Genomic DNA, 24,469 nt, shown 5'->3' with positions numbered 1-24,469 from the left:
GGATTGGGTGGAGGAAAGGAAGTGTAAATAATTGAATGGAAAAATAAAAAATAAAAGGAAAAAAAAGAAGCACTTAAAGTTTGCTTCAATCTTTTTGAAAATTGACTTTCAGGGGCTGAATAGATGGTTCATCAATTAAGAGCACTGGCTGTTCACCCAGAAGACTTGGGTTTGATTCCCAGCACCTACATGGAAGTTTATAAGTGTCTGTAACATCAGTCCCAGGGCATCCAGTACCCTTTTCTGTCCTACTCACGCACATGTGGTACACAAACAGACATACATGCAAAACACCTTACATATCAAAATAAATAAGTAAAAAAATTGACTTTTACTTCAATATCATTTAATGTAAGCATTCAGAAGTTAAGTTCCACTTAGGTTAAATTTATGCTATACCTAACTCATGTATGATTAGTGGTTTTCTATGTTTAAAACAAAAATTGAAAATGAATATTTTTGAGGCATATGAAAAGTCTATAAAATTGAAAATGAATATTTTAAGTCATATGAAAAGTCTATAACATTTAAATTATATTGACTGTAAATAAAGTTTTATAGAAACTCTATGTGTATGACTTATGTATTATCCATGGCCATTTTCTTCCTTTTTATGCATTTATTTATCATGCACTTGTATTTGTGTGCATGATTGCGTGTGTGTGTGTGTGTGTGTTTGGACACAGAAATGTTACAACAAATGCTTGGAGGTAGGGCTCTCAGGGCCTGTTTCCACTCAATAATTTGAAATGAGTGGTTCCAATCTCATATAGACCCATTGCAGGCAACCATGCTGCTGTGCAGTCATGAATACATCAGCTATGCCATGCCCACAAGTCAACATTTCACAGAGCTTCTCTCTATCTTCTGGTTCTTCATCCCACACAGCAGTGATCCTTGAGTCTGAGAGGTGGTGACATAAACATCTTTCTAGGGTTGAGTTCTCAACTATAACTTTTTTTGGAACCTTGATCCACTATGAATCTCTGTGACCACTGCCATTTATTAGAGAGGCATCTCTTGCTAAGGCTTAGAAACATGTTTCCATTATTTGTCTACAAACATAAATATTTAGAAGGTAATTTGTTGCCATGATAATCTTGCTGGACAACAGTGACAGGTTTGCCTTTAGGGCCTAAGACATCCCAGCCATGTTTTTTTTTTTTCTTTTTTTCTCTGAGTTTACAGTACCAGGAATGTGATTAACTCTTTGCAGTGGGCCGCATGTCCCAATCAGAGAATAGTTAGTTACTTTTGTAATAGTGTTACTGTGGTGCAGGTGGACACATAACGTCTGGCAGGTGTTATAGTAGATCATAGGCTGCACAGTTAGGTAGGAATGTACAGCATATGGTTACTATGGCCCTTACCTCCAGTCACCCCAGTAACTTCTATAAAACATATAAAATATTAGAAAAATATTTTTCTTATCCTTTTCACCTTAACCTTCTGGTTAGAATACAATAATATCTTTTTTTTTTTTTTTGAGAAAAGATCTTATGTAGGTCCCTCAAGAATTTATCCCTATTTTAGAGGTAAAACAACAGAAATATAGAGACATCAACAGCATTTCCAAGCACTTTGAAATGTGTGAGGTTTGTGCTCCACTTCCCTGCTTAAAGATTAACAATGCAGGAAAAAATGCAGGTGCGTTTTTTACAAATAGCACAGGGCCGAACACATGCATAAGTAGAAAGAAGACCCAAAGGACAGTGAGCCCTGGCAAGTCCATGGCAGAATGTGTTGTTTCTTTTGAAATCTGACAAGTCCTTCTGTGGGTTCCAGGTTTCATATGGTTAGGATGAAACAGCAAATACAGGGAATGAGAGGACTACAGACATGCCGTTTGCTAAGAGGGTGTTCTTTAGAAACACGTATTTTAGTGGATCACAGACTCCATACTAAGTTTCTCACTTAAAAGAAAAAAAGCCATAGTAAATCCCTGCAAAGGATCAACGTGTGCTAACATATGCGAGAACAGTTCTCAAGTCTGCCCTTTCTTGGAGGTGGATGTGATGACCCACTTCCATCCCAGGTGGAGATTCAGTTCCAATAACTGTGCATGCCGCTGTCCCAAGAAGTCCACATGTGAACTTACAAATGGATCCTAGCCAGAACACAGAGCATACAGGAACACAGATGCACTGATAGTCACTTCTGAGGTTTAGACTAGAGAAGTAAAGGCCCACCCTGCAGCCCATGTGCAAAGGAAAAGAATCTTCCCTCTGCTCTGAGCTGCTTCTGCCACCCAGAAATTATCAGGAAATATGCACAGTCAGAGACATAGAGATAGAGATGTATAAACTTTTACCCGACTCTGACAGCTGGCTAACGCAGAACACCTTCTGTGATAACACAGTTGGACTGGGGGGGTTGCTTTTCTCTCAGCAAGTCACTGAAGGTTCCACCAATAATCATGTCTAGTTTGCTGCTCACTCTCCCCTCCCCTGGGATAATGGATTGCCATTAGAACAGGTGTGCTATTATTCATTAAAATTTCTTCACCAAAGGTAGAAAAACACCTCAAGTAAAGTTCAGCCTCCTAGAAAGAAGTATTCAAGAAAAGAGCAATAAAAATCAAGTAAGTTCATCACCTAGAGTCAACCATTAGCAGTTTGTCACTTTTGTGCCTGCATGGCCTCTCTGTTGCCATTTAGCCTAAAAATAGCTATCTAGAGGTTTACAAACTATGGTGCTCAATCCTCAGAAGAGATCCAAAGCACCTCTTTGTGCATTGCAGGATAACATATAATTTCCCCCATTTGACCCACTCCAGAATTAACTGTAGATTTTCTGACACACTCCTTTGTTTTCTAAGACATTGACATGCTTCAACATAGCCACTGATAATATCATAACCAACACCTTAACATGAATACAGAAATAACAAGTAGACTCAATACAAATCCACGGTTGTCTCAACAGTGCCTCTGTAGACATTTAGAAGTTGACATCAGAGTGGAAAATCCACAGATCTGGCTCAGGGGATAAAACCCTTGTTTCAAAAGCGTGAAGACTTGAATATGGATCCCCAGAAGTCTTGTAAAGCCAGACTTAGAAACACACATCTGTATTCCAGGACTCTTATAGGATGCTGAGACATGAAAATCCTCCAAGGCTTGTGGGCCAACCATTCTGAAATCTGTAACATTAATTAAGAGACTTAGCTGCAAGTAAGATGGGAAGTAAAGATCAACACCTGAGGTTGTCCACCTCTAGGTATGTGATATGGGTGCCTACATTTGCACACGTGATCACATACACACATCCCACATTCCCACACACATCATACACACCCACAAATTACACGTCGCATTCACCTGCCACTTGTCAGCCTCCTTTATGTGTGATGAATTTCATTTCCTTTGAGAACCCTATTAATTACCTTGCAGATTGACTTTCATATGGGGTTTGTCTAGTGATTTATTTTTCCTCAGGTTTATATTTTTCTCAGGAATACTAGAAAGCTGGTTCTGCACACCATCATCTTCTAGGAATATTCACAGAGTACATGGGTTCTATGATATACTTCTGTTATTCTTCATTACTGCTCTTGAATCTGAGTCAGTTGAATTTAGATTCAGACCCATTTCATCCTTCTGTGGGCATCTGAGATCTGTGTGATGTGAATCTGTGCTGGACCAAACCTCTCCATGGACTTGTGGACTCTGGTTACTTAGAAGTAGAGGGAACATAAGCATTAGCATCTCATGGGCCATAGACATTCTGCCTAATAACTTGACTCACATTAGTAGGAAGAGTCCAACTATTACTCTCTTCTCTAGGGTCTGGGATCCAAGTCTTCTTCCAGTTAGCCTGTCTTTAACCTCCTGATTGACCACACATCTTCTGCCATCTGGTGGTCATTTCGTGAGCTGACAGAAAGAGACTACATTATTTGGGGACCAAATAGGATGTGTTGTCACATAATGTCTAGATATCAAGTGACTGCACCCAATTATCAGCATGTTATTTTTATGTAGAACTTTTTTGTTTTAAATGTATCTCAAATCTAAGAACGGGAAAGAAAATAAAAAAACACTCACTGGGCTCTGTACTGGGGCCCCTAACACTCACTGGGCTCTGTACTGGGGTCCCTAACACTCACTGTTCTCTGTACTGGGGTCCCTAACACTCACTGGGCTCTGTACTGGGGTCCCTAACACTCACTGGGCTCTGTGTTTGGGTCCCTAACACTCACTGGGCTCTGTACTGGGGTCCCTAACACTTGCTGGTCTCTGTACTGGGGTCCCTAACACTCACTGGGCTCTGTACTGGGGTCCCTAACACTTGCTGGTCTCTGTGTTTGGGTCCCTAACACTCACTGGGCTCTGTACTGGGGTCCCTAACACTCACTGGGCTCTGTACTGGGGTCCCTAACACTCACTGGGCTCTGTACTGGGGTCCCTAACACTCACTGTTCTCTGTACTGGGGTCCCTAACACTCACTGGGCTCTTGATGGGGCTGCTAACACTCACTGGTCTCTGTGTTGGGGTCCCTAACACTCACTGGTCTCTGTATTTGGGTCCCTAACACTCACTGGGCTCTGTACTGGGGTCCCTAACATTCACTGGGCTCTGTATTGGGGTCCTTAACACTCACTAAGCTCTGTGCTGGGGCCGTTAACATTCACTGGTCTCTGTACTGGGGTCCCTAACAAACACTTGACTTCAAAAAGTTTTGGAAAATAGTTACTTTTGAAAATAATTGAGTATTCCATCATAGTAATATAAAAATTAATAAATATATTGTCTTTTCCCTCAAGGCACTTAAGACACATATTAATGAGGATAACAATATTAAAATGTATTTAATTAGAGATCAAGAACCTAAGGTAAAGAGTTTAAAAACTTGTGTAATTAAGAGATAAACTTGTACAAATAAGAAAGAAATGGGTTGTTTTTTGTAATATTATATTTCTTATCGTCTCTTAAATCACATATGTTTATATTTTCTGAGAATATTGATCTAGAATTTAACTATGCATCCATAACTTATTATAGTCTATTTGGAATCAATGTAACTCCCCATATAATATGATAATCTTACAATAATAACTTCCATTACCCCGTCTAGGCTTTGGGTTATTCTTATGATACTTTTTATTTATATATGCCTTAAGCCCATAAGTACATAGCTATTAGTTTTTATTAAGATAGCAAAATTCTTTTTAGAGGGATTTAAATGAGGATAAAACCTTATGTATTTTCCATGAAGCTGCCACTTCTAGTGCTTCCATTTCTTTATCTAGATCCACATTTCTGCATGAGATCTTTTTCATCCTGCCTGGAGGATTTCTTTTAATGTCTTGCAGTGCAGGTTTTTGATAAACACTTCCAGCTTTTTTATGTATGGAAAAAAAATCTTTGTTTGCTTTCATGTTTGTGACATACTTTTGCCGCATATAAAATTATAGAGTGATGGGTCCCTTTTCTTTCAGCTTCTCTCAGAAGCTGCCCATCTTCTTCTTGCCTCTGTTGTTTCTGATGGGGAATCTGTCTTCGTCTTTACCTTTTTTCTTTTCTACATGTTGCCCCAATCCCAGGTGCTCTTAGGTTTCTGTCTTATCCCTGGCTCTGACAAATTTGGCAACCATATTTTAGTAGTTAAATTAATTTTCCTGTGCTTTGGGTTTTCTGGGTTTCTTTGACTTCTGGGGTTATGATTCTCATAAAGTTAGATTTTGGTCATCATATCTCCAAATGTCATTCGGGTCACTTTCTTCTAATTTAGTGGCTCTAATGTATAAATATCCAACCACTTGAATTTAGCAGAGTTCATGGATAGTCTAGCTTTCTAAATTAGCTTTCTTTTCATGATTCATTTTGTGCATTTTTGCTTCTGCTTCTCTAAGTTTAATAATCGTTTCTTTTCTAGTACTTAATACACACCTCTCCCACCAAGTGGACTCTTCCCAAGGTCTCAGTGCCTTAGTCTCCTGCGCTCTGAGTCTTCCTCCCATTTCACAAACATCTTGACCATGTTGGAACACAGTCACAATTGTGATTTTTTTGTCTTTTCCCCCTTTTATTGAAAATAAATAATTTTCTCCATACAATATGTCTTGATTAAAGTTTCTCCTCCCTCGACTCCTCCCAGTTCCTCACCATCTTTCCTCCCCTCTGGGTACTGATCTCAGTTCCATGTTGCTTTCTATTGATTTATCCTCCTCTTTATTGTGGGTTGTATATTCTGGCTCTTTGCAAATCCTGATCAGATACCAAACATTGTGTATTTCATTTCAGATGTTGGATATTTTGTTCTTTCTTCTGGGATACAGTTACAATTCTTGGAAATAGTCTTAACCTTTTGGGTCTTGCTCTTTTAATTTTCTAATTATAGCCAGAGCATCACTTAAGGTGGGGAGATTATTCTCTATTGCTAAACTATGCCTGTTTCTGAACACTGTGCCAACTGGCTAAAATTTGTTCTTTACTCTGGCTGTTGATATAATAGTCACTGATCGCTGTCCTATGGGACCACTTTGTTCCTTGGACTCAAGCTTTTTATATGAATGTGCTAAACACTTGATAGAGATTCTGTCAAGATACCCAACACTGGTACTCTTCTGCAGACACTAATTGCCTTGTTTTCTTATACTCTGAGTGACATGTTCTCAACCGAAAAACTGAACCCTGCTTTTTTTCTCCTTCTCTGGTCAAGAAGCTAGGGCAGACCAAAAGCGTATTTCAATTACTTCCTGCTTTTCAGAGAGCAGTGTCCTCTATGGACTAATAGACTCATCTTGAAATCTTTTCATTAAATCCTTAAATGGCTATCTTGGAACTTGTTCTTGTAGATCAGGCTAGCCTCGAACTCACAGAGATCCATTTGCCCCTGTCTCCTGAGTGCTGGGATTAAAGGCATGCGCCACCACTGCCCGGCTTAAATGTCCCTTTTCACAGTCATGTAATCTTTGGTTTTAGTGAGAAGTAAGATACATTTGGGAGGCTGAGGAGGTGGCTCAATCTGTAAAGTATTGTTTTGCAAGCAGGAGAACCCGAGTTACGTTCCCCAAATCCACGTAAAGAAACCATGTGTGGCACATGTACTATGGAATACTAAGGAGACAGAGACAAGTGAATGCCTGGGGTTTGCTGTCTACTCAGAATAATTTACATGGCACGTCCAGGTCACTGAGATAGCCGATTTTAAAAAAAAGGTATATTATAGAACGATTAATAAAAACTGAGAGACAGATATAGGGGCTCAACCTGAAGACCAGAAAAGCAAAGCAGCCAGTCACTGGCTCTTACTTTGACCTCAGTCTGAAATGGTGATCCTGCTTCCAGGAAACCTTAGAACGAGACTGAGACTGAGAGCTGTCTCCTCCCATTTTATAATCCTCTCTAGTTCTGGGATTGAGGGTGTGCACCACTACTGCCTGGTTTCTATAGCAAGCTAGTGTGGCTACTGGGATTAACGGTGTGCGTCATTGCTGCCTGGTCTGTAAGGCTGACTAGTGAGGCTCTTTTACTTTTCTGATTCTCAGACAAGCTTTATATAGTAAAATACAAATGAAATGCCACTACAGTGGGATCTGGCCTAGGGTATGACACCTAAGGTCATCTTGGGATCTCTACACACACACACACACACACACACACACACACACACACACACACACACCGTTCTTGTTCTTCCTATGTGTGGTAATTTTGCTTTTTGGTGAAACGTTTGGCTTAAGTGTCTTTTCTATCATGTATCTAGATGGTATTCTCATCTGTATATTTGTTCTATTTTGCATTTGCCTCTCAGCTTCTTGGGTCTGTGGTTGATATTTATCACCATTTCTTTAAGTATTTCATTTCCTCCTTGTGAAATATTCATTACATGTCTGCTAAACATTTGGGTGCTAAACATACTGTGTCATACAATACAAGGGAAATAAGTGCCATTCCCTTTTTAAATGCATTTTTATTTCTTTTCTCCCATTGGGGTTGTTTTTACAGATCCATTTTCAAGGTCTTTGGTGCTATTGTTTCTGTTGTTGTTTTTGTTCTTACACATATCCAGTGAGGTTTTATATTCATATAGTCAAGTATTTAGTTTTCAAATTTCCACTTGGTTTGTTTTTAGAGTTCCAATATTTCCATTGAGAGTCTATATTTTGTCACTCACTCCAGTTACCATTTCCTTTAAATCTTTTAACATGCCTATAATAGACTTTTAAGAGTGTTTCTCTGGCATTTCCAATTCCTACATCATTCTGGGGAACTACTTCTACTGAATACGCATTTTAAATTTACCTTTAGGTCGCATTGCTTGTTTGCAAGTGTAGTACTTTTAAAAATATATGCTGGACATTGTGAATGTCACCTGGTTTGTAGATTATGTATTTAAAAGCTGTGGGATTTTTATTAGATTGGCCATTGGTTTATGGGTGACTACTTAGATCCTAGAATGTGGAGAGTTGATGATGAGACCACCCTGAGACATTTGATAACTATGGGATTATTTTTAGAAACCTAATGTGCTATCCATTGCACAATGGAGCCTGAGAGGATAATTTTAGTTCACATATCTGGAGAATGATAGGGTTGTATAGCGGGTAGAACCCAGAAATGCAGCTCAACACCCAGCAGTATACAGAGTAAGCACCCCACAATATGGTATAATCATATTCAGTATTTCAGTGTTTCTTAGGCTGAGAAACTTGGGGCTTGGGATTTTGTTAGAGAAGATTTATGGGATATTTTCCCCCCTCCAGTCCTATGCCTGTCCTTTACTTGAGAGTGTGGTTCTTAGGGTCTTAACTAAATGCCCAAGGTATTAACTGAAGTTTCTTTGTACTATGCTGACTGTCTGGGACTCCAAAGTCCCTTCCCACTTCACATCCTCTAAAAATTTCACTGAGACATCAATTCCTTGCAGCTACTTTAGGGTTAGCCTCACTAAGCTTTGCCCAGCCTGCATGCCGCCCAGGACTTTGCCATAGCCTCTGAGTGTCTTAGCTTTTGTATCTGCACTTTCTCCTTTGTCTCTCCTGGAAATTTCTTCTCTTTCCAGCCTCTGCTTGAAGAACGTCCGGTTAGGATATCTAAGTTCAGAAAGTGCCTTAGAGAGGAATATTGAGTCCTGATAAAGCTGAGTTCATATGTTTTTCTTCTGCTGAGTATCAAAGAGTTTTGTACAAACTGGGAAGTTTGTCATCCAATCCTGGCAACAGTTGCTGCATATATTTGGTCTAGTTTTATGACTTATAATAGGAGAGCAAATCCTATGTCAGTCATTTAGTCACGACCAAAGATGGTACCCAGAACTGGAATTTGAATCCCAACTCTGAATCTCAGATTCCTTTCTCGTTCTCCAAGAATAACTAGAAGTTCTTGTGATTAGAAGTATCAGTTCCATAACAGATGAAGATAAAATTATAGTTATCTCTTTCAGGGAGTGCTTGAGATGAATATTTCTTCCAAAGCTAGCTTCTCATTCAGCTTTCCAATACTATTTCCAGACCGGCTAATAATGCCATACAAATTATTTTCTCTCTGCCGAGATATTAATAGCTACCTTCTATCATAGTCTTTCTATTGCCAGGCAATGCCAAAATTATATATATTGTATTTTTATAATCACAGCACATCTATTTTCCCTCTTTCCTTTGTAAGGACCACGAGGCTCCAGGAGATGAACTCACTTACCACGTGTTCTGAGTTAGTTAAGTTAGGAGCTGAACCTCAGACCTCATGCTGCCTGACGATAAATCCTAAAGTTTTATCAGGCAGGGTAGGATACCTGCTACAGCACCCAGTTCTCAAGTCTCAGTGACTGGTGACTGGCTACATACTGACTTCGGAAAGTATTCTTCTCAAGCACATCACAGTCCAGCAAGGGTTGATGGGAAAACAGCCTCCCTCCGGCTTTTTCTTTCACTGGCTCTGCCAGTGTGGAGGCTATGGATTGCTTTGACATTTTACTTTATCAGAAAAGAGTGAAGGACAAATAATGAGAATCACATCAGGCAGTTTTTAGGGTTGTCAAGTGAATAACATCATCTCTGGTTGTTTTAAACTGGGCAGAAGTCAGCTGGAATCTACCTAACCACAGGGAGGATGGGAAAGGTAGTCCATTTATTCAGAAGGAAAAGTGCATGCATTTTGGCAAACAAATTTCATATCAGGCTAAATTCTCTCCCCAGTAGCTCCTTTGGAAGTTTTTAGTAAATTTTGCTCTAAATGAAATTTTTCTACTCAGAAAGCCTGCTTTATAGACATAACCAATCTTCCTCAAACTCAACAAAAATGAATACAAATCATATTCTGAGATTTACACTTTAAGCTAGTATATCATGCTGTTGTTCACAGGATCAATTATAATAACTGTCCTCATCATCTCCAATTTGAACAGTACATTTTCATTGTTAAGTATTTGATAGTCTACTTTCAAAGTTTGACATCAGCTATTTTAATTAAACCACTACTTATCCATCTTACTCCTGTATCATGTTCTTGAGGTCTGGAACACCATGGAGTCAATACTTGGTTTTCTGGCCATTATTTTGTTCCAGCATCTCAGAATGTTGCCTTTCTAAGTGACACTTAGAACTCCAAAGACACAAAACCAATGTCAGGGGCTTTGTAATTGCTCAAAAAACAACATCAGTACTACATGAAGAAAACAGCAATTCTTCAGTGTAAGGAAGACATTTCCAGGAAGGGCTGGATTAGGTTCATCTGGGAAAGAGTGGTGACACCTACAAGACCAAGTGTTTTCCAAGAGTGAAGCAAACCGGTAAAGCCTACTAGTCTCGGTGTTTTCTTCGGCACACCAGCGTCTTTTGACTTGAGTGCATCTCTCCCATCTGCTTGGTCAGAAAGTCTGAACAAATTTGCTAACTTTCATTGCGAATACACCTGCCTTAACCACGAACTTCTATTTCTTTCCTTATCATGATATTTCCAATTTTTCCCTGTTTTTAATATCTCTCTTCCTAATCTGTCCCACAAGAAACTGCCATTACCTTCTGAGAGCGCAGGCGACATTGTGTTCATCTCCTCAGTAGTGTCTTTCTATCTCCGGATCATGGATCTCCGCCATCTCTAACTGCATCTCTGGTCTCCACCCCTTCATGTCCCCAGGATGCAGCTAGAGTGTATACTCTGCATCCCCAGAACTTCTTACAGCCCTCTGTAGACGCTCCTAACACCCGAGTTTCTTATTCTTGGCAACATTCCCATTTTCATCTCTACTCCTCATAGCTTCCTTAGGTTCCCTGACCACAGTACCCACTGATAATTTTTTTTCTGTGAAGTCTGCACAGAGTTTCTGGTTAAAAAAATCCCTCCTTGCTCATGTCTGAGTGGCGCTTTGTGTCAATCATCACTCTGTGCTCTATCTTCCCTCTTAGATCACAAGGGCCTAGGTTACGAGTGTCTTGTGAATTTTCCTGTTGATCTCCTTTCATGCCGAGAACCACACCCTGGTCAATGAGGATACCTAGAAATGCTCAGTGGGAAATTTTTAAGGCAAATGTAACATCTACTATGCAAAGACATTTTACTTGGGGCCTGGAGAATGTAAGTTACTGTGCCTGTGAAGGTTATCCTATCCCTTCTTGGCTCTTCGTTTTCTGGCCACCATAGAATGAGCAGCTCTGACTGACTGAAGATGACTGAAACCTTTGTCATCATAAGCTAAAATTCAGTCTTTGTTCGGTTTGTATATTTCTCTCTCAGGCAGTTGTCACATAGATGAAACGCAAACAGAATAAAAGGTAGGTTTAAGCTTGATGGATGCAGTGGTACATGCCTACAATTCTAATCATTTAGGAAGCTGAGATAGGAGGGCCAATTGAGACTAAAGATTGCAAGAACCAGTCTTAATAAGGAATGGAAGAGAGGGAGAGAGGGAAAGAGGAAGAAAGAGAGAAGAAAAAGTAAAGATAAAGAACACGATCTTGAGGAAAAGAGAAACAATTTATTAAAATAGTTAATTTTAAAATTGTTTAATAGTTTTAGTTAGCCTTTATTTTCTCAAGATAATATATGTGCTACTTTACTAAGAAGATTGACACTACCCCTATAAAATATACTCTAATAATATGTTTCCAAAAAGCATCTGAAGGGCTCTTTCATGTGCCTTGTAGGCACCTTCCGCAACAGTATTATGAATAAAATTTTGCAGGTAGACCAGCTTGCGTGCACAAGCACAACTTTTGTTAGAAAGAGCAACTGCGGGTGCAGGTGGAGCAGGGCAGTGGGAAAGAGCTGCCTATGGCACGGATCCTTCAGGGAGAGCGTGTGTCTTCATCAAAATTCTAAAGGCATTGAGACTGCCATTCAAAGAGTTAACATCTGTGGAGAATAAAAAATGCAATGGAGAGGTTTCAGGCAAAGCATGGGGAGACTGATAAAATTATCAGTGAATTAAATTCAGACAGATGGTTCTGGGGAGGAGTGAAACACACAAACCTTATGTAGAGTATAATGGCTCTCACTTTGACAGGGGCTTTGTCAACAGGACAGGCTCCCCCCACTCCCTTTTAATCTGCATTTTAAGGCAATTGGAAATCAGATTCTCCTTTTTTAAAGGTGTTGCTCAATACTTACAGCAACAAAAACAACAATGAGCTTAAAAAGCAACCTGGACAGCCACAGACACCCCCAGGGACCAGTGTAGCTGCTCAGCCCCAGAGAAGGCATGTGGCAGGTGCATATCGCTCACGCCGCTTCTCACTAGTCTCAGAGTGGCTGTCTGCATCAGTAGGTCCTTGGCAGTTAAAATGATTCTAGGAAACACATGCCAATCATTAGCTCTGTTTATAACAGCAGGATGGCAAAGGAAGCTTTAGCCATCCAAACAAAGCTAAACAAACAGGAAACCCAGAGATCTCACATCACAGAATACACAAACCAGTGCAATGTTGCTGATTTAAAATTTCAGTCTTTGAAAAATCAAAATCCCAGAGGGCTGATTGGAGATTATTCTACATTTAGGCAAAAGCTATGGGAAAATAACACATAATTTCTCCCTCGGGGTTTCTTCTTTCCCTTGTGATTCTTCCCTTATTTGGCTCCAAAGACCCCGTCTTTCAGGTGACAGGACCAGGCATATTCACGCTTGAGTGATGATGGCCAGGCGGCTTCTTAGCAATGGACTTTGCTTTTGTTCCAGACCAGATGTTCTGTTTCTCCCTGGTAACAGTTCGCATTGTCGTACCTTATTATACGACACTCTTTGGATGGGATGCCAGAGTAGCCTCCAAATCAGCCAAGAGCAGAGCTGAATCAATGGGACAGCTGGCAGCCTCCGTGGGGAGGGGGCATTTTTTACCTTTTTGATTCATGCAGTCTCCACTAGTTCAGATCCAGGATGCCATGAATGATTTTTCTTAGCGACAGGTGAGAAAAAAGAAAGGCTTTATAAATCTAATTCAGTGGAATCTGGAGACTCAGTGCCCTATCGACTAAAAGGAGGCGACCAAGAGTAAGTGGACACATGGACTAGTATTTCCCCCACAATCGACTCTGTGCTTCCGTCTGTATTGGAGTTGTCAGGTTTGTCTCAAGGATAAGCTGGAAATCAAGAGTATTGTGTTTATTGACCTAAGGTTAGGATTTTCATTACGTCTCCAATAGCCTATTATCCTCAACAGTAAGATTATCACCCCCTTTAAAAAAAAGCTATAACATTCCCTGACTTATTCTTAACTTTGCTAAAAATTTAATGTTACTTTAGTGGGCTTGTTTACATCATCCGAGATTTAGAGGTTGAAATGTGTTTATCACGGCCATGGTTTTATACCAGGATCATCCATTTTAACATGTAAGGAAGGCACTAAGTTCAGGCCTTTCCCCAGGTGATGCACACTTCAGCACACTTTTTGGGTCCTTAAGAACACTGGTAATGGTTTCCTACTTCTCTATGGATGTAGACCAGTTCATCAGCCATTTAAACCCAGAGGGTTATTGGGAGATGAACAGTACCGTACCTGGGAGATCCACTCCTGGTGTGGCTGAGAGACAAAACCTTAACAGTAACAGAAGTCAGAGATCCTGCAGGGCAATGTCCCATCAATCATGGCAGACATATTGGCAACATGATGGATTATAGCCAACATTGACCTTGGTGGGTTAGCCTTTGTCATGTAAGTAACAGAATAAGTCAGAGCAGCGGGTCTACCCACTGCCAACCAGGAGAGATGTGCTGAGCCAGCAGCAAGACAAAAAGGAACATTAGTGGGAAGTGACATCCACATTTCTGAGCCACAAGGAATGGTTATCTTTTTGTTCAATCACTGAATAGAATGGGATATTTCAGGAAGGGTTTTTCAAAAAAGGAAAACAATGTGGCAATGTGTCCTTGTAACAGTAGGTTTTTTTTCTTTCTTAACCTAAATATAGCTTGGAAAATAGATCTTGGGAACTTGGGGGGGTGTCATAGATATTCTTTCAGGGTGAACTATTATAATTTATTTTGAGGTCTATCCAGTGAACAAATATGATACGAACTAAACTGTCAATCCCATTGAGAACACATGGGTTCACATACATGTAACCCAATATTCAGTAATTGGCATATGGTTTGGCTTGGGACTAGAAGTAATTAAGTCGGAAGCTCCTGTTGATTTTTCTATATGATCTTAGTACCAGTCTCTCAAGAAAAGTACTGAAGTTTTATCATCTTATATGACCTATCCAAGTTCCGTTTTCTGGAGTTTAATATTATTTGAGCAGCCACAAAAAGCCAAAAAAAAAAAAAATTCCTGGTAAGATGTTCAATAACGTGCACTTAGCTGTTTAGAGGTTCAACAGCTACAGAGAATAACAGAAAGAGAAAATATTGTGATCAATTGGCTTTTCATACGTAGGTTAGGTTAGAACAGATCAAAGCAAGGGAGCTACCCAGTTACTTTCTAGATGTTTAGAACTTATACTATGGAGTAGAGAATTTGGTCACTTTTAACCAATAAAAACAGTCAGTAGTCCTGATCAAACCCCTAATCCTATGGGGGGGGCAGTGATATTCTATGATCTCTTCTGGGATGAGTACTTATGTGTGCCAGAGATCCAGGTGCTGTGTGCATGTCCTTCTTGTTCCAGGTCAAAACACTCAAGTTGGTATCGCGCAGCACTTAGACACAAGCACCAATTAGGTGGTATTCACAGCTGGAGATGAGACTCTGCAGATTTGCAATCTGGCCAAGCCAAGCAGCTTTGTGGGTTTTTCCCAAACATCTGAACATTACAAACATCAGTTAAAGCAATGACTTTTAAGACAAAAAGGGTCAAAATTTATCACAGAAAGCTTAAAAAAAAAAAACCCCTTTTTTTTTTGGATTTAAACAACATGCGCCTACCAAAAGCATATACAGAGTCAGGAAGAATTCAAGAAAGAAAGATGCAGAGGTTGGCAAGACAGCTCAGTAGATAAGCGTGCTTGCCTCGAACTCTTGGCAATCCCTATATCCACATGAAGGTGGAGGAGGGAACAGCTCCACAATTGTCCTCCGAGCATCACACATTGATGTGGCACTCATGCTCTCCCCAGTCACATTTTCCACACATAATTATAATTTTACAAAGAAATACAGAAACAATATTATATGGATCTTGCTTTATTAAAGGTAAGGAACCCAGGGGAGTCTCAAAGTCCACATTTCCTCTTCTGAGACTGATGCCAGGGAGGATGGATGCACGCTTCCGGGGATAACCTGAAGATAGAAAACGCGTCTCGGACTCTGTAAGACATTTCATTTGTTCTGCGTTCCTTTTATGGGAACAGATGCCGAGAAGCCCAAGCATGCAGATGGGCCATCTTTAGCTATGTGGGCTACTGTCTAGAGAGGGGAGATGAAGCCAAGCACAAGCTGTGATTGTATTCTGGGTGCATTTCTCTTCTTTCTGGATGAAAGCCTATGATGCTGCTGCACTGAAGACAGAATTACTTCTCTCGCTAATCTTTCCCATTCTTCTTGACTGCAGGATTTAGAAGACATTACTCTCTGGGTCCAGACATCATTTGGGGATCCCATCATGATAACTCTATGTATGTGCACCAGGAGGGCAGAGTTGCAAAGCAATTGCTCAGCAATGCAGAGGAAAGAAGCAATTACAGGAATGCATTTTAGCCCTGCTTGTCAGAAGGAGTTTCACTGGGGCACAAGGGAAGTATTAACTTGGGCAGCATCCCTTTCAGAGCTTCATTTAGTTTTTTTTCCCCTCTCTCACTCGTGTGATTCCAGTATTTTAGCTACAATCCCCGGCCTTCGGAACAGTTCTTTATATAAAGCAGGGCTTGGATTCTTGAAGAAGAATAAATAGGGAGCTGCATAATTTATAGGAAAATGGCCTGGTGGACTATTTCTTCACAAAGAACATGAAGGTTACATTGGAAAAAGCCAAATACCTTTTTAATGAATAGTCAGTAATCACCAGCCGCTCCAGTAAATGCTTGGATTTGTTCTTTTATGTGCTGTGTGTCCACAAATGAAGCATCTGATTCTGATGGCAGTCATGCATGCATAAGCCTGTCGCCACCCCCTCACTCCCCACTCAGATCTGCAGCAGCTCACGCCCAGTGTAGAGAATTAGGAAAAGTGGACGGCAAGGATTTTTTAATAAGTTCAATTTCCATCTACTTTGAATACCACAATGGAGGCATGGTGACAATGCATTCCCTTTTTGGATTTATGCCACTGTTTGGGTTTAAAGATAGCAGTATTATATTTTAGAATGTAAGAAAAGAAGTTTAAACCAAGAGCCATTAAAATAAATTGCCAAAGCGTCTTTTAAAAAATTACCTCTGCTTCATTTCATCTGTAGCCTCCAACTTGCTCATTCCCCCTGATTTTGTACATGATCATCTCATCATTTGGAATGCATCCCTGCCTTTGAGTCCCTACTTCTCAATGTTTCTAATTCTAACAACCCTAACCAAACATCTCAGGAAATGGGTCAGGGCTAATCTCCTCTGTCCAGTTCCTGTTGAGTGACTTACTCCAATCCATAGCTTCTATGAAGTTAATGGAAGTATGTTCTAGGTGAACTTCCTGTGGTTTTTTAAATTTATATCTTTTGTTTTTGAGATTATAAAGTTAGGGGCTGGAGAGATGGCTCAGAGGTTAAGAGCACTGGCTGCTCTTTCAGAGGTCCTGAGTTCAATTCCCAGCAACCACATGGTGGCTCACAACCATCTGTACTAAGATCTGGCACCCTCCTCTGGCGTGCGGGCAAACATCGAGGCAGAATGCTGTATACATAATAAATAAATAAATAAATAAATCTTTTTTTAAAAAAAGAGAGATTATAAAGTTATTGCATTATTTTCTTTTTCCTTTCCTCCCTCCAAATCTTTCTATATACTATACTCACACTTGCTCTTTTTCAAATTCATGGTCTCTTGTTTTTACATACATACATACATACACACACACATATGTTTTTATTGCTCTTCGCATTCCTCAGTTGCGGGTAGTTCTTTATGCAAGGTTGAGGACTCATGTGAGCTTTTCCTTGTTCACTTTATCATGCCAAGGAAATGTCTTTTTGCATCAGATGGGTGCCATCAAAGAAAACCACAACCAGTCAAAATGCAAAATTGTGAAGTTCGGTCCCAGTTGCCATATGTGCTATACAACTCCCGCACCTAAAGCTTCCAGACGATTGCGAAAGAGAAATGAAAGATTGTAAGAGCCAGTGGATCAGGAAGTTTGCGATGAGATTGTCTTCTACGAATAATAGAAGCTACACTCATAAAACCTCACCAACACGACTGCCTAAACAGCAGTAGAATGTTAGTTCTTAGCTGTGATGGTTTCTGAATGTTTTAAGACTATAAATATATTTTCAAGTGAAGGCAGTGCTGTTTAGTAGTTATTAGGATATACTTAATTCAAAGTATGGGTTACGTACAGATATTTAAAGCTTTTTGTTTTGTTTTGTTTTGCTTTTTTAGGTACCAACTACTCTAGGATGTGGAGCCTTCTCTGAAGTGTGGTTTGCTTACCAGGGTCATACCACTAAGGAAACCCCTCTCCCTCTCCAGGTAGCTCCTCAGGCAGGTGTGGGATTTCCTACCCAAATCCCCTCTCCATGCTGAGATTTTGTCTGACTTGAGTTCACACAAGTCATTTGCACAGCAAAGCTGCTGTATTCAGAAAACAGTGTTTTCTTGAAGTCATCTACCGCATCTGGACCTTAAAATCTTTCTGTTCCCTTTTCCTAAAAGATCTCTGAGCCTTGGGAGGAGGATAAAGATTTTTTTAATTGACAATAGTCTTCTCTCATACTGTGCATCCTGAGCAGAGTTTCTCCTCCCTCCACTCCTCCTAGTTATCCCCACCTTCTCTCTCCCCCAGACCCATGCTCCTCCATGTCCACTTCAGAAAAGAGCAAGCTGCCAAGAGATAACAGGAAAATAGGACAAAATAAGACACAATAGGACAAAACAAAAGCTCTCATGGCAAGTCTGACCAAGACAACCCAATGGAAGGAAACGAGTCTTAAGAGCAGGCAAGAGTCAGAGTTACACCTGCTGCCACTGTCAGGAGTCCCACAAGAACACCAGACTCGCCATCAGAATCTATATGTAGAGAACCTGCTGCAGGCCCCATGCTTGCCACTGCCACTTCAGTGTCTGTAAGCCCAGATAAGCCCTGCTTAGTTGATTCAGTGGGTGATGCGATTCTTAAAATTTTAAATACTGGTCACTGAAAGAAGAATTGCAACATAAGTCTAAGCTCCCTTATATCTGATTTGAGAAGGAGGAAAAAATGCCTGCAAATGCAATCCAGAACAGTTTTGTCAAAGGCCCAGTAGGTGCTGTGCAGCCTGAGACAGCTCAGGGCTGAAGATGTATCTCTAAGGCCCAGGATTTCAAGGAAGTGAAGGGCAAACATGTGCTCAATTATGTTGACTTAGTGATTACCTTGGCAATGGTGTCACATAATATCCTTCAAGTTTTGGGTGCCTGCATGGTTTTTTTTTCCTTTGGGTGCACTATAGTATACAGGGGTCAGACATACTTACCGTATGACTATCTGGAAAACTGCAGAGGTCATTCCTACAGATAGCAGGACTTCACCTCTGCCACAGACCATCTTCCTCATGAAACAATCTCTTCACCAAGATAACGTTCTCACTGCATCTCTATCTCCTAGCAGCTCTCTGTAGACTTCACCCAACTGACAGGATTGAATCATTGGTATAGGCATTCTGAATCTTGAGTTTTATGGAAGCACAGGGATTTTGTAGTTTCAGGCTGAACATCTCTCCTCTCCCATCTGTGTGACGGCAGAGGCAGAGACTTCTGCTTTCTATAATATTACACTGCTGCTTGCCAGAGTAGGGAGTAATGTCATGTGAAGGGAAGTGAGAAGACTTGGGTAGAATGTAAGCACTGTGCAGAAGTGAAGTGCTTAGAGCTTTGCATTAGGTAAGCAGAATTTCAGTGAGTTGAGATCAGCAGATTTGCGCGATGTTCTGGTAAGCCACTTCCCTCCTGCAGCCCGCTCATTAATTTTCGGAAGTCTGACAGAATGGCTAAAAGGATGATCAATTTCAAGTGTCACTTCTGGCTTGTTTTTAGCCTTCTGCAAAAGGAGTTCCTGACAAGCAGCCCTGTTAGTGCCCTCAAAATGTCTCTTGGTATTAAATATTGGGAATAAGCTAAAATAATGAAACTAAGATTTTTATGTCACGGGAACTGTAGATTTAGAAGATGATGAGATTAGGATGTATTAATGACTTGTAGGTGAACCTGAGCACTCAAAGCATTAAGACTTCCACTAATAGACTTGCTTGAAACATGGGGAATGTCCTTGTTCTTGTGGCAAATGACTGTACGACATTGTTACCTCCTGGGAAAACCTCTGGTTCTGCCTTCCTCCTTCTCATCATCTGTTGTTATCTAACATGACAGTTTATTTTATTTTTTTGAGATTATAAGAACTTTCTTTCCCCCCTTTTTCCCTCTAACCCTACCATGTATCCCCTAGAACTTTTTCAAATTCATTGCCTCATTTTTCTTTAAATGTTGTTACATGAATGTGTGTGTGTGTGTGTACAAATAGCATAACCTGTTTGGTTTATATAAAGTTACTTATGTATATAGGTAGAAAACTCCTTTTCTTTTTGTGGTTGTCCTTGAGCTGGACCCAGCAAAGTGGAGTTGTAGGTGGCAGTGCATTTTCTTCCTTATTTTTTTCCTCCCTGTATTTTTATCCACTCAACATTTTTCCTTCTTTGCTAGATGCCTTCTTTCTTTCAAGAGCAACTCCTACCCCTATATCATCAGGGCAAATTATCAGCAAGGTTTATCTACTTGGGTGTCTATGGCATCTACTGATGTTGATTTACCATCATTTTATCTTAACATTTGACCATTTGATTTTATTCAGAGTGCTCTTGGTGAGTGAAGGGGAGAAAGGTATCAAGGAGTCCAGTTGTGGAAGTTACACATTATAAAATATGAGAAAGTTCTCATACATGCCTTTTAGATAGAAATCACACTATGTGGCTCTGTGTACCAATAAATGACAGCAGAGATGAACAATTGCCGGGAGAGGGTTGATGGTTCAAGTCCATGACAGAAGCAGCTAAGGACCGGAAGACTAGGAGACTATGCAGCTATTCAACCCCACACATACTTCTACCCTTCGGGAATGTGAAGACATATGTAATTGTTGATTTGATATTAATATTAAAAAGTTGTCCTGACAGGAGTTGTGTGGGTGAGAGGAAAAAAGAAAAAAAAAAAAAAACTAATGAGAGAGAAAGTAAAGGAGAGAAAAAGAAAAGCCATCTGCGGTCTTGGGTACTGTTGCAGCTTGTTTTGTGACTTCTGCCATAAACACTATAAAATACCGGAGACAGAATTCCGTACTTTGGTCACACCTGGGAAATTTAATGTTACCACAGTGGTCTGAGAAGTTTGAACACAACCACTTTTCTAGGCGAGTGTTTACCCACTCAATTAAAACTTGATAACTCATCAGAATGCTAAGCTCTGAACTAAGACTGGAAACAATAAACTGACAAATTAAAGAACATCACCTGGTGCTGCGATACACAGTACTATTCATTTGTAATGCTAATTGGGTTGGAATCTGCCTATACCCAATCCCAAGCTGCATTCTATTTGCTCTTTTTGTTGTCTGTGATAAGAGTCAATGCTGGGCCCGGGAATCATCATATCTTAGCTTCCAAAGTGATGATATCTTTTCTCCCCCATATCTTTAAGAAAGCATCAAAGATGAAAAAATAACATTTTTTATGGTGATGGTTCTTAACAAGCCATGCAAAGTCCTCAAAAATACTTTGTTTAAAATAGTGGTATTTGGAAGGATTAAGGGTAACAGGCCAATTCTATGGGTTATCTGAGTCTATTAGAAGCAAAATAATTTGCAAAAGGCATTTAAAATCACAGCCTACGTTTTATATGCACTAATAGCTTGTTGTTTCATAATGTGTTTTTCTAATTTTGTTTTCTGAAATGTATTTGCTTTCTGCATGAGTTGTTTTTACTTCTTTAACCAGTTAAGAATCATTTCCTGTGCCTTAATAGAGCTGTCAGGCTGTTTACAATCATCTTGGCTTTCATCTCTGCCAGGAATAGATGCACAGAAAGAAGGGTGGAAGACCTGTGTGATAGGGCACTCCCCCTGTGGATGCAGAGTGACTGACTTAGTCAAGTGGAAATGCATGTCAGAATCTGTGATGGGGGCTTGGGAGCACACGGTCGTCGGGTCTGAACCCTTGACTGGTGTTGGTGTTAAAGGGCGTGTGCACATCTATTCAGATCTACTGCTCAGATACGTGTCTTCGTGGAGGGCCTCAGATCTCAGAGGCCCTTGTGTCTTTCAACTTTAAGTTGGAATAGCCTCAAAGAGCTCACAAGTCATTTCATGTTACTCATAATGAGTTTCCTCAGCCTGTTGTTTGGTACCTTGGAAACGCGCTGTTTGCTAAGCTTTCTTGGGGGTACCAAGTATTCTCTGTTCCTCGGATTCACTGTCCCTATAAAAAGTGTGGGTTGCAGCTTAGTCTTGACCACCTAGGCTCATCAACATGGCAATCTTGCTTGCTTCGGCAGCATATATATTAAATTGATATGATACAAAGAAGATCAGCATGGCCCCTGAACAAGGATGACGTGCAAATCCGTGAAATGTTTTATATTGTTTAAAAAATGACAATCTGGACATTATAATTAAGTCAAAGGTAGAGTATTTTTTTAAAATGCATTTATTTTTATGTGTGTGGATGTCTTATCTGCATATATATCTGTGAAACACATACATGCAGTGCCCATGGAGGCCAGAAGAGGATGTTAGGTCATATGGGACTGGAGTCACAATAGTGAGCCTTCATGTGGGGGCTGGGAATCCAATCTAGGTCCTCTGAACAGCAACTAGTATTTTTAAACATGGAACCATCTCTCCAGCCCACACTAGGAGTGTTGAGACTGAGGCAGGATTTGTAAACTCTCAAGGATCAGGTGTGAGCTCTGGATAGCCACCGACTTGCCACTGTGACATGGTGGATGCTCTGTTCTGCCTCTTGAAGAGTTGGGGCTATGCATAAAACCTGCAATTTTCCAGGCTTGAGACTGCTACCGAGTGATGCCTCACAGACTCACTCGGTGACCTCATTCACTTCAATTTCTTGAGCTCTGTCTGTCATGCCTGCTTGCCCAGAGGGCTCTTTCTTCTCTTTCTAGCTTCATGGGTGTGGTCCGTGTCATGGCAACAGCAGCTGCCCTTGGTCCTTTGCCCTCTGGCTATAGCTCTGGCTCTTGTTACTTCACACACTTCTTCTCCATCTGGTTTTAGGGAGCCTCAGTGCCATGCTCAGGGTATGTACATCTCAGAGTAAGACGGCTGGGAGAACTCCGTCACCCAGTGAATGTCATGTCTTAATGAGGGAATTTCCAACCAGCCTTTACTTCGTGGCTTCCTGTATTTCCTGACTGACCACCACTCTCCTGCTCTGTGTTTCGCTTATCCTCATGTGCTCAAGCGAGACCAGCGTTACATGTTAGACATGAGTTTACCTTGAGCAACTCTAGGCCATGAATGTTGAAGCCAGGGCAACATCAAGGGGATGAACAGGAGGGAAGAATGATCGTAATTAATCTGTTACTAATACACCTCTGTGGGAAGGTGATAAAGGAAGAATGGGCTCGGGAGAAGGAGGTGTAAGTCTCCTTCAAGGCTTGCATGAGAGGAAAACTATTCTATTTTATTCCAGACATTGGCTTATTGCTTCTGACATTGGATGCTTTCCTCTTTGAGCGCCTCTTCTCACGCCTCTTCTCCCATTTCCCCCTTGCCAGCCTTAGAAAGCCACTTTCCTTAACAACACTGAATTCAACACAGCTAGGTTACTTTGGCAGCAAAGCAATCACACAGCCCCAGTATGTGTGGCCATGTGTATTATTCATCCCTGGTCGATCTTTCCGCAAACAGCGCATTTAAACACAATACACATAAGTCCATAGCAGTTCCTTTGTCGCACTATTGTTTAGGCAGCTAATGTTTTATGTAAAGTATCTAATTAATTTTCAGATCCTTAGCAGCCTCTACAGCCCCTCTCGTCACCCATGCATGTTCAGAGTCAGTGGGATATTTTATATGTTGTGGTTGTGAGCCTAGCCTTTAATGGCTGAGCCATTTCTCCAGCCCCAGTGGGATATTAAACACTTCCTGACAGTTTGCTTTCTGTGCCCCAACCGACTTCCAACCTGTGGCACCTTGAAACCCTGTTCTTGGGAATCTTTCTTTCTCTCAGAGTAGAAAACTGTATAATTAAGTGGAGTGATTATAACAGTCTCATGAAAAAAAAAATCCTTTCTCAAGTCTTGTGTCCCATCCCACTCAACCTTCAGCATGACCTCATGGTGTATGCCTGGCTAGCCTGGGGTTGCCTATGTAGATCAGGATGGCCTCAGACTCGTAGAGGCTGGCCAGCCTCTGCCTACGGAGTGCTGGGATCAGAAGTGTGTGCCATCGTGTTCGGAATCCCTTGCATTCTATTTTTATACAATGACTTGCCAAGCGTCTAAGGGCATATGGCCTGAGGATTTATGTTTGGGCAGCACTGTTTTCAATAACTGTGACATAATTCATAACACAGGCTGCAGATTTCTGTGCAGCTCCTGTTTGTGCAGTTTTATCCTTGTCTGCCAGCGTCTGCTTTATTTCTTCCTTGCTTTTATCTGTTCTCTAAGCTGTGTGAGAGAGAGTTCAATGCTTCCTCTTCAGAGGACACTGAAAGACAGGCAGATGAGAATTCGGGGGAGTCTTTGGCTCTTTGCATTTTCTACTTGTGCAGTCAACGTCCCATCAGTTCAGCCTTCTGATTCACACGGAACATTAGAGACAGAAACCAGCCTCATCCCTTCAGGATGGAACTGGACTGGCGTGTGCCCTGCATGCCTGGGGATGAATGCTCGTCTCTGGTTGTGAAGGGTTTTTAAGTTTTCTCGGCAGTAGGACTTTTTAGTTTTTACTTAGAAACATAACTC

The 24,469-nt window shown here is 40.8% G+C and overlaps 1 non-coding gene across 1 annotated transcript; it reads left to right on the top strand.

Annotated features, from left to right (window-relative positions):
• Nucleotides 1-22,021: 22,021 nt before the first annotated feature.
• LOC130890069 (U6 spliceosomal RNA) lies at nt 22,022-22,126 on the top strand. Its single transcript, XR_009058684.1, has one exon. It is a non-coding gene; the product is annotated as a U6 spliceosomal RNA (small nuclear RNA).
• The last annotated feature ends 2,343 nt before the right edge of the window (nt 22,127-24,469 follow it).

The sequence above is a fragment of the Chionomys nivalis genome, chromosome 1 (genome assembly GCF_950005125.1).
Source record: "Chionomys nivalis chromosome 1, mChiNiv1.1, whole genome shotgun sequence".
Classification (NCBI taxonomy): domain Eukaryota; kingdom Metazoa; phylum Chordata; class Mammalia; order Rodentia; family Cricetidae; genus Chionomys; species Chionomys nivalis.
Note: the sequence above shows the minus strand (reverse complement) of the source record. Positions and strands in the feature narration are given on the sequence as shown.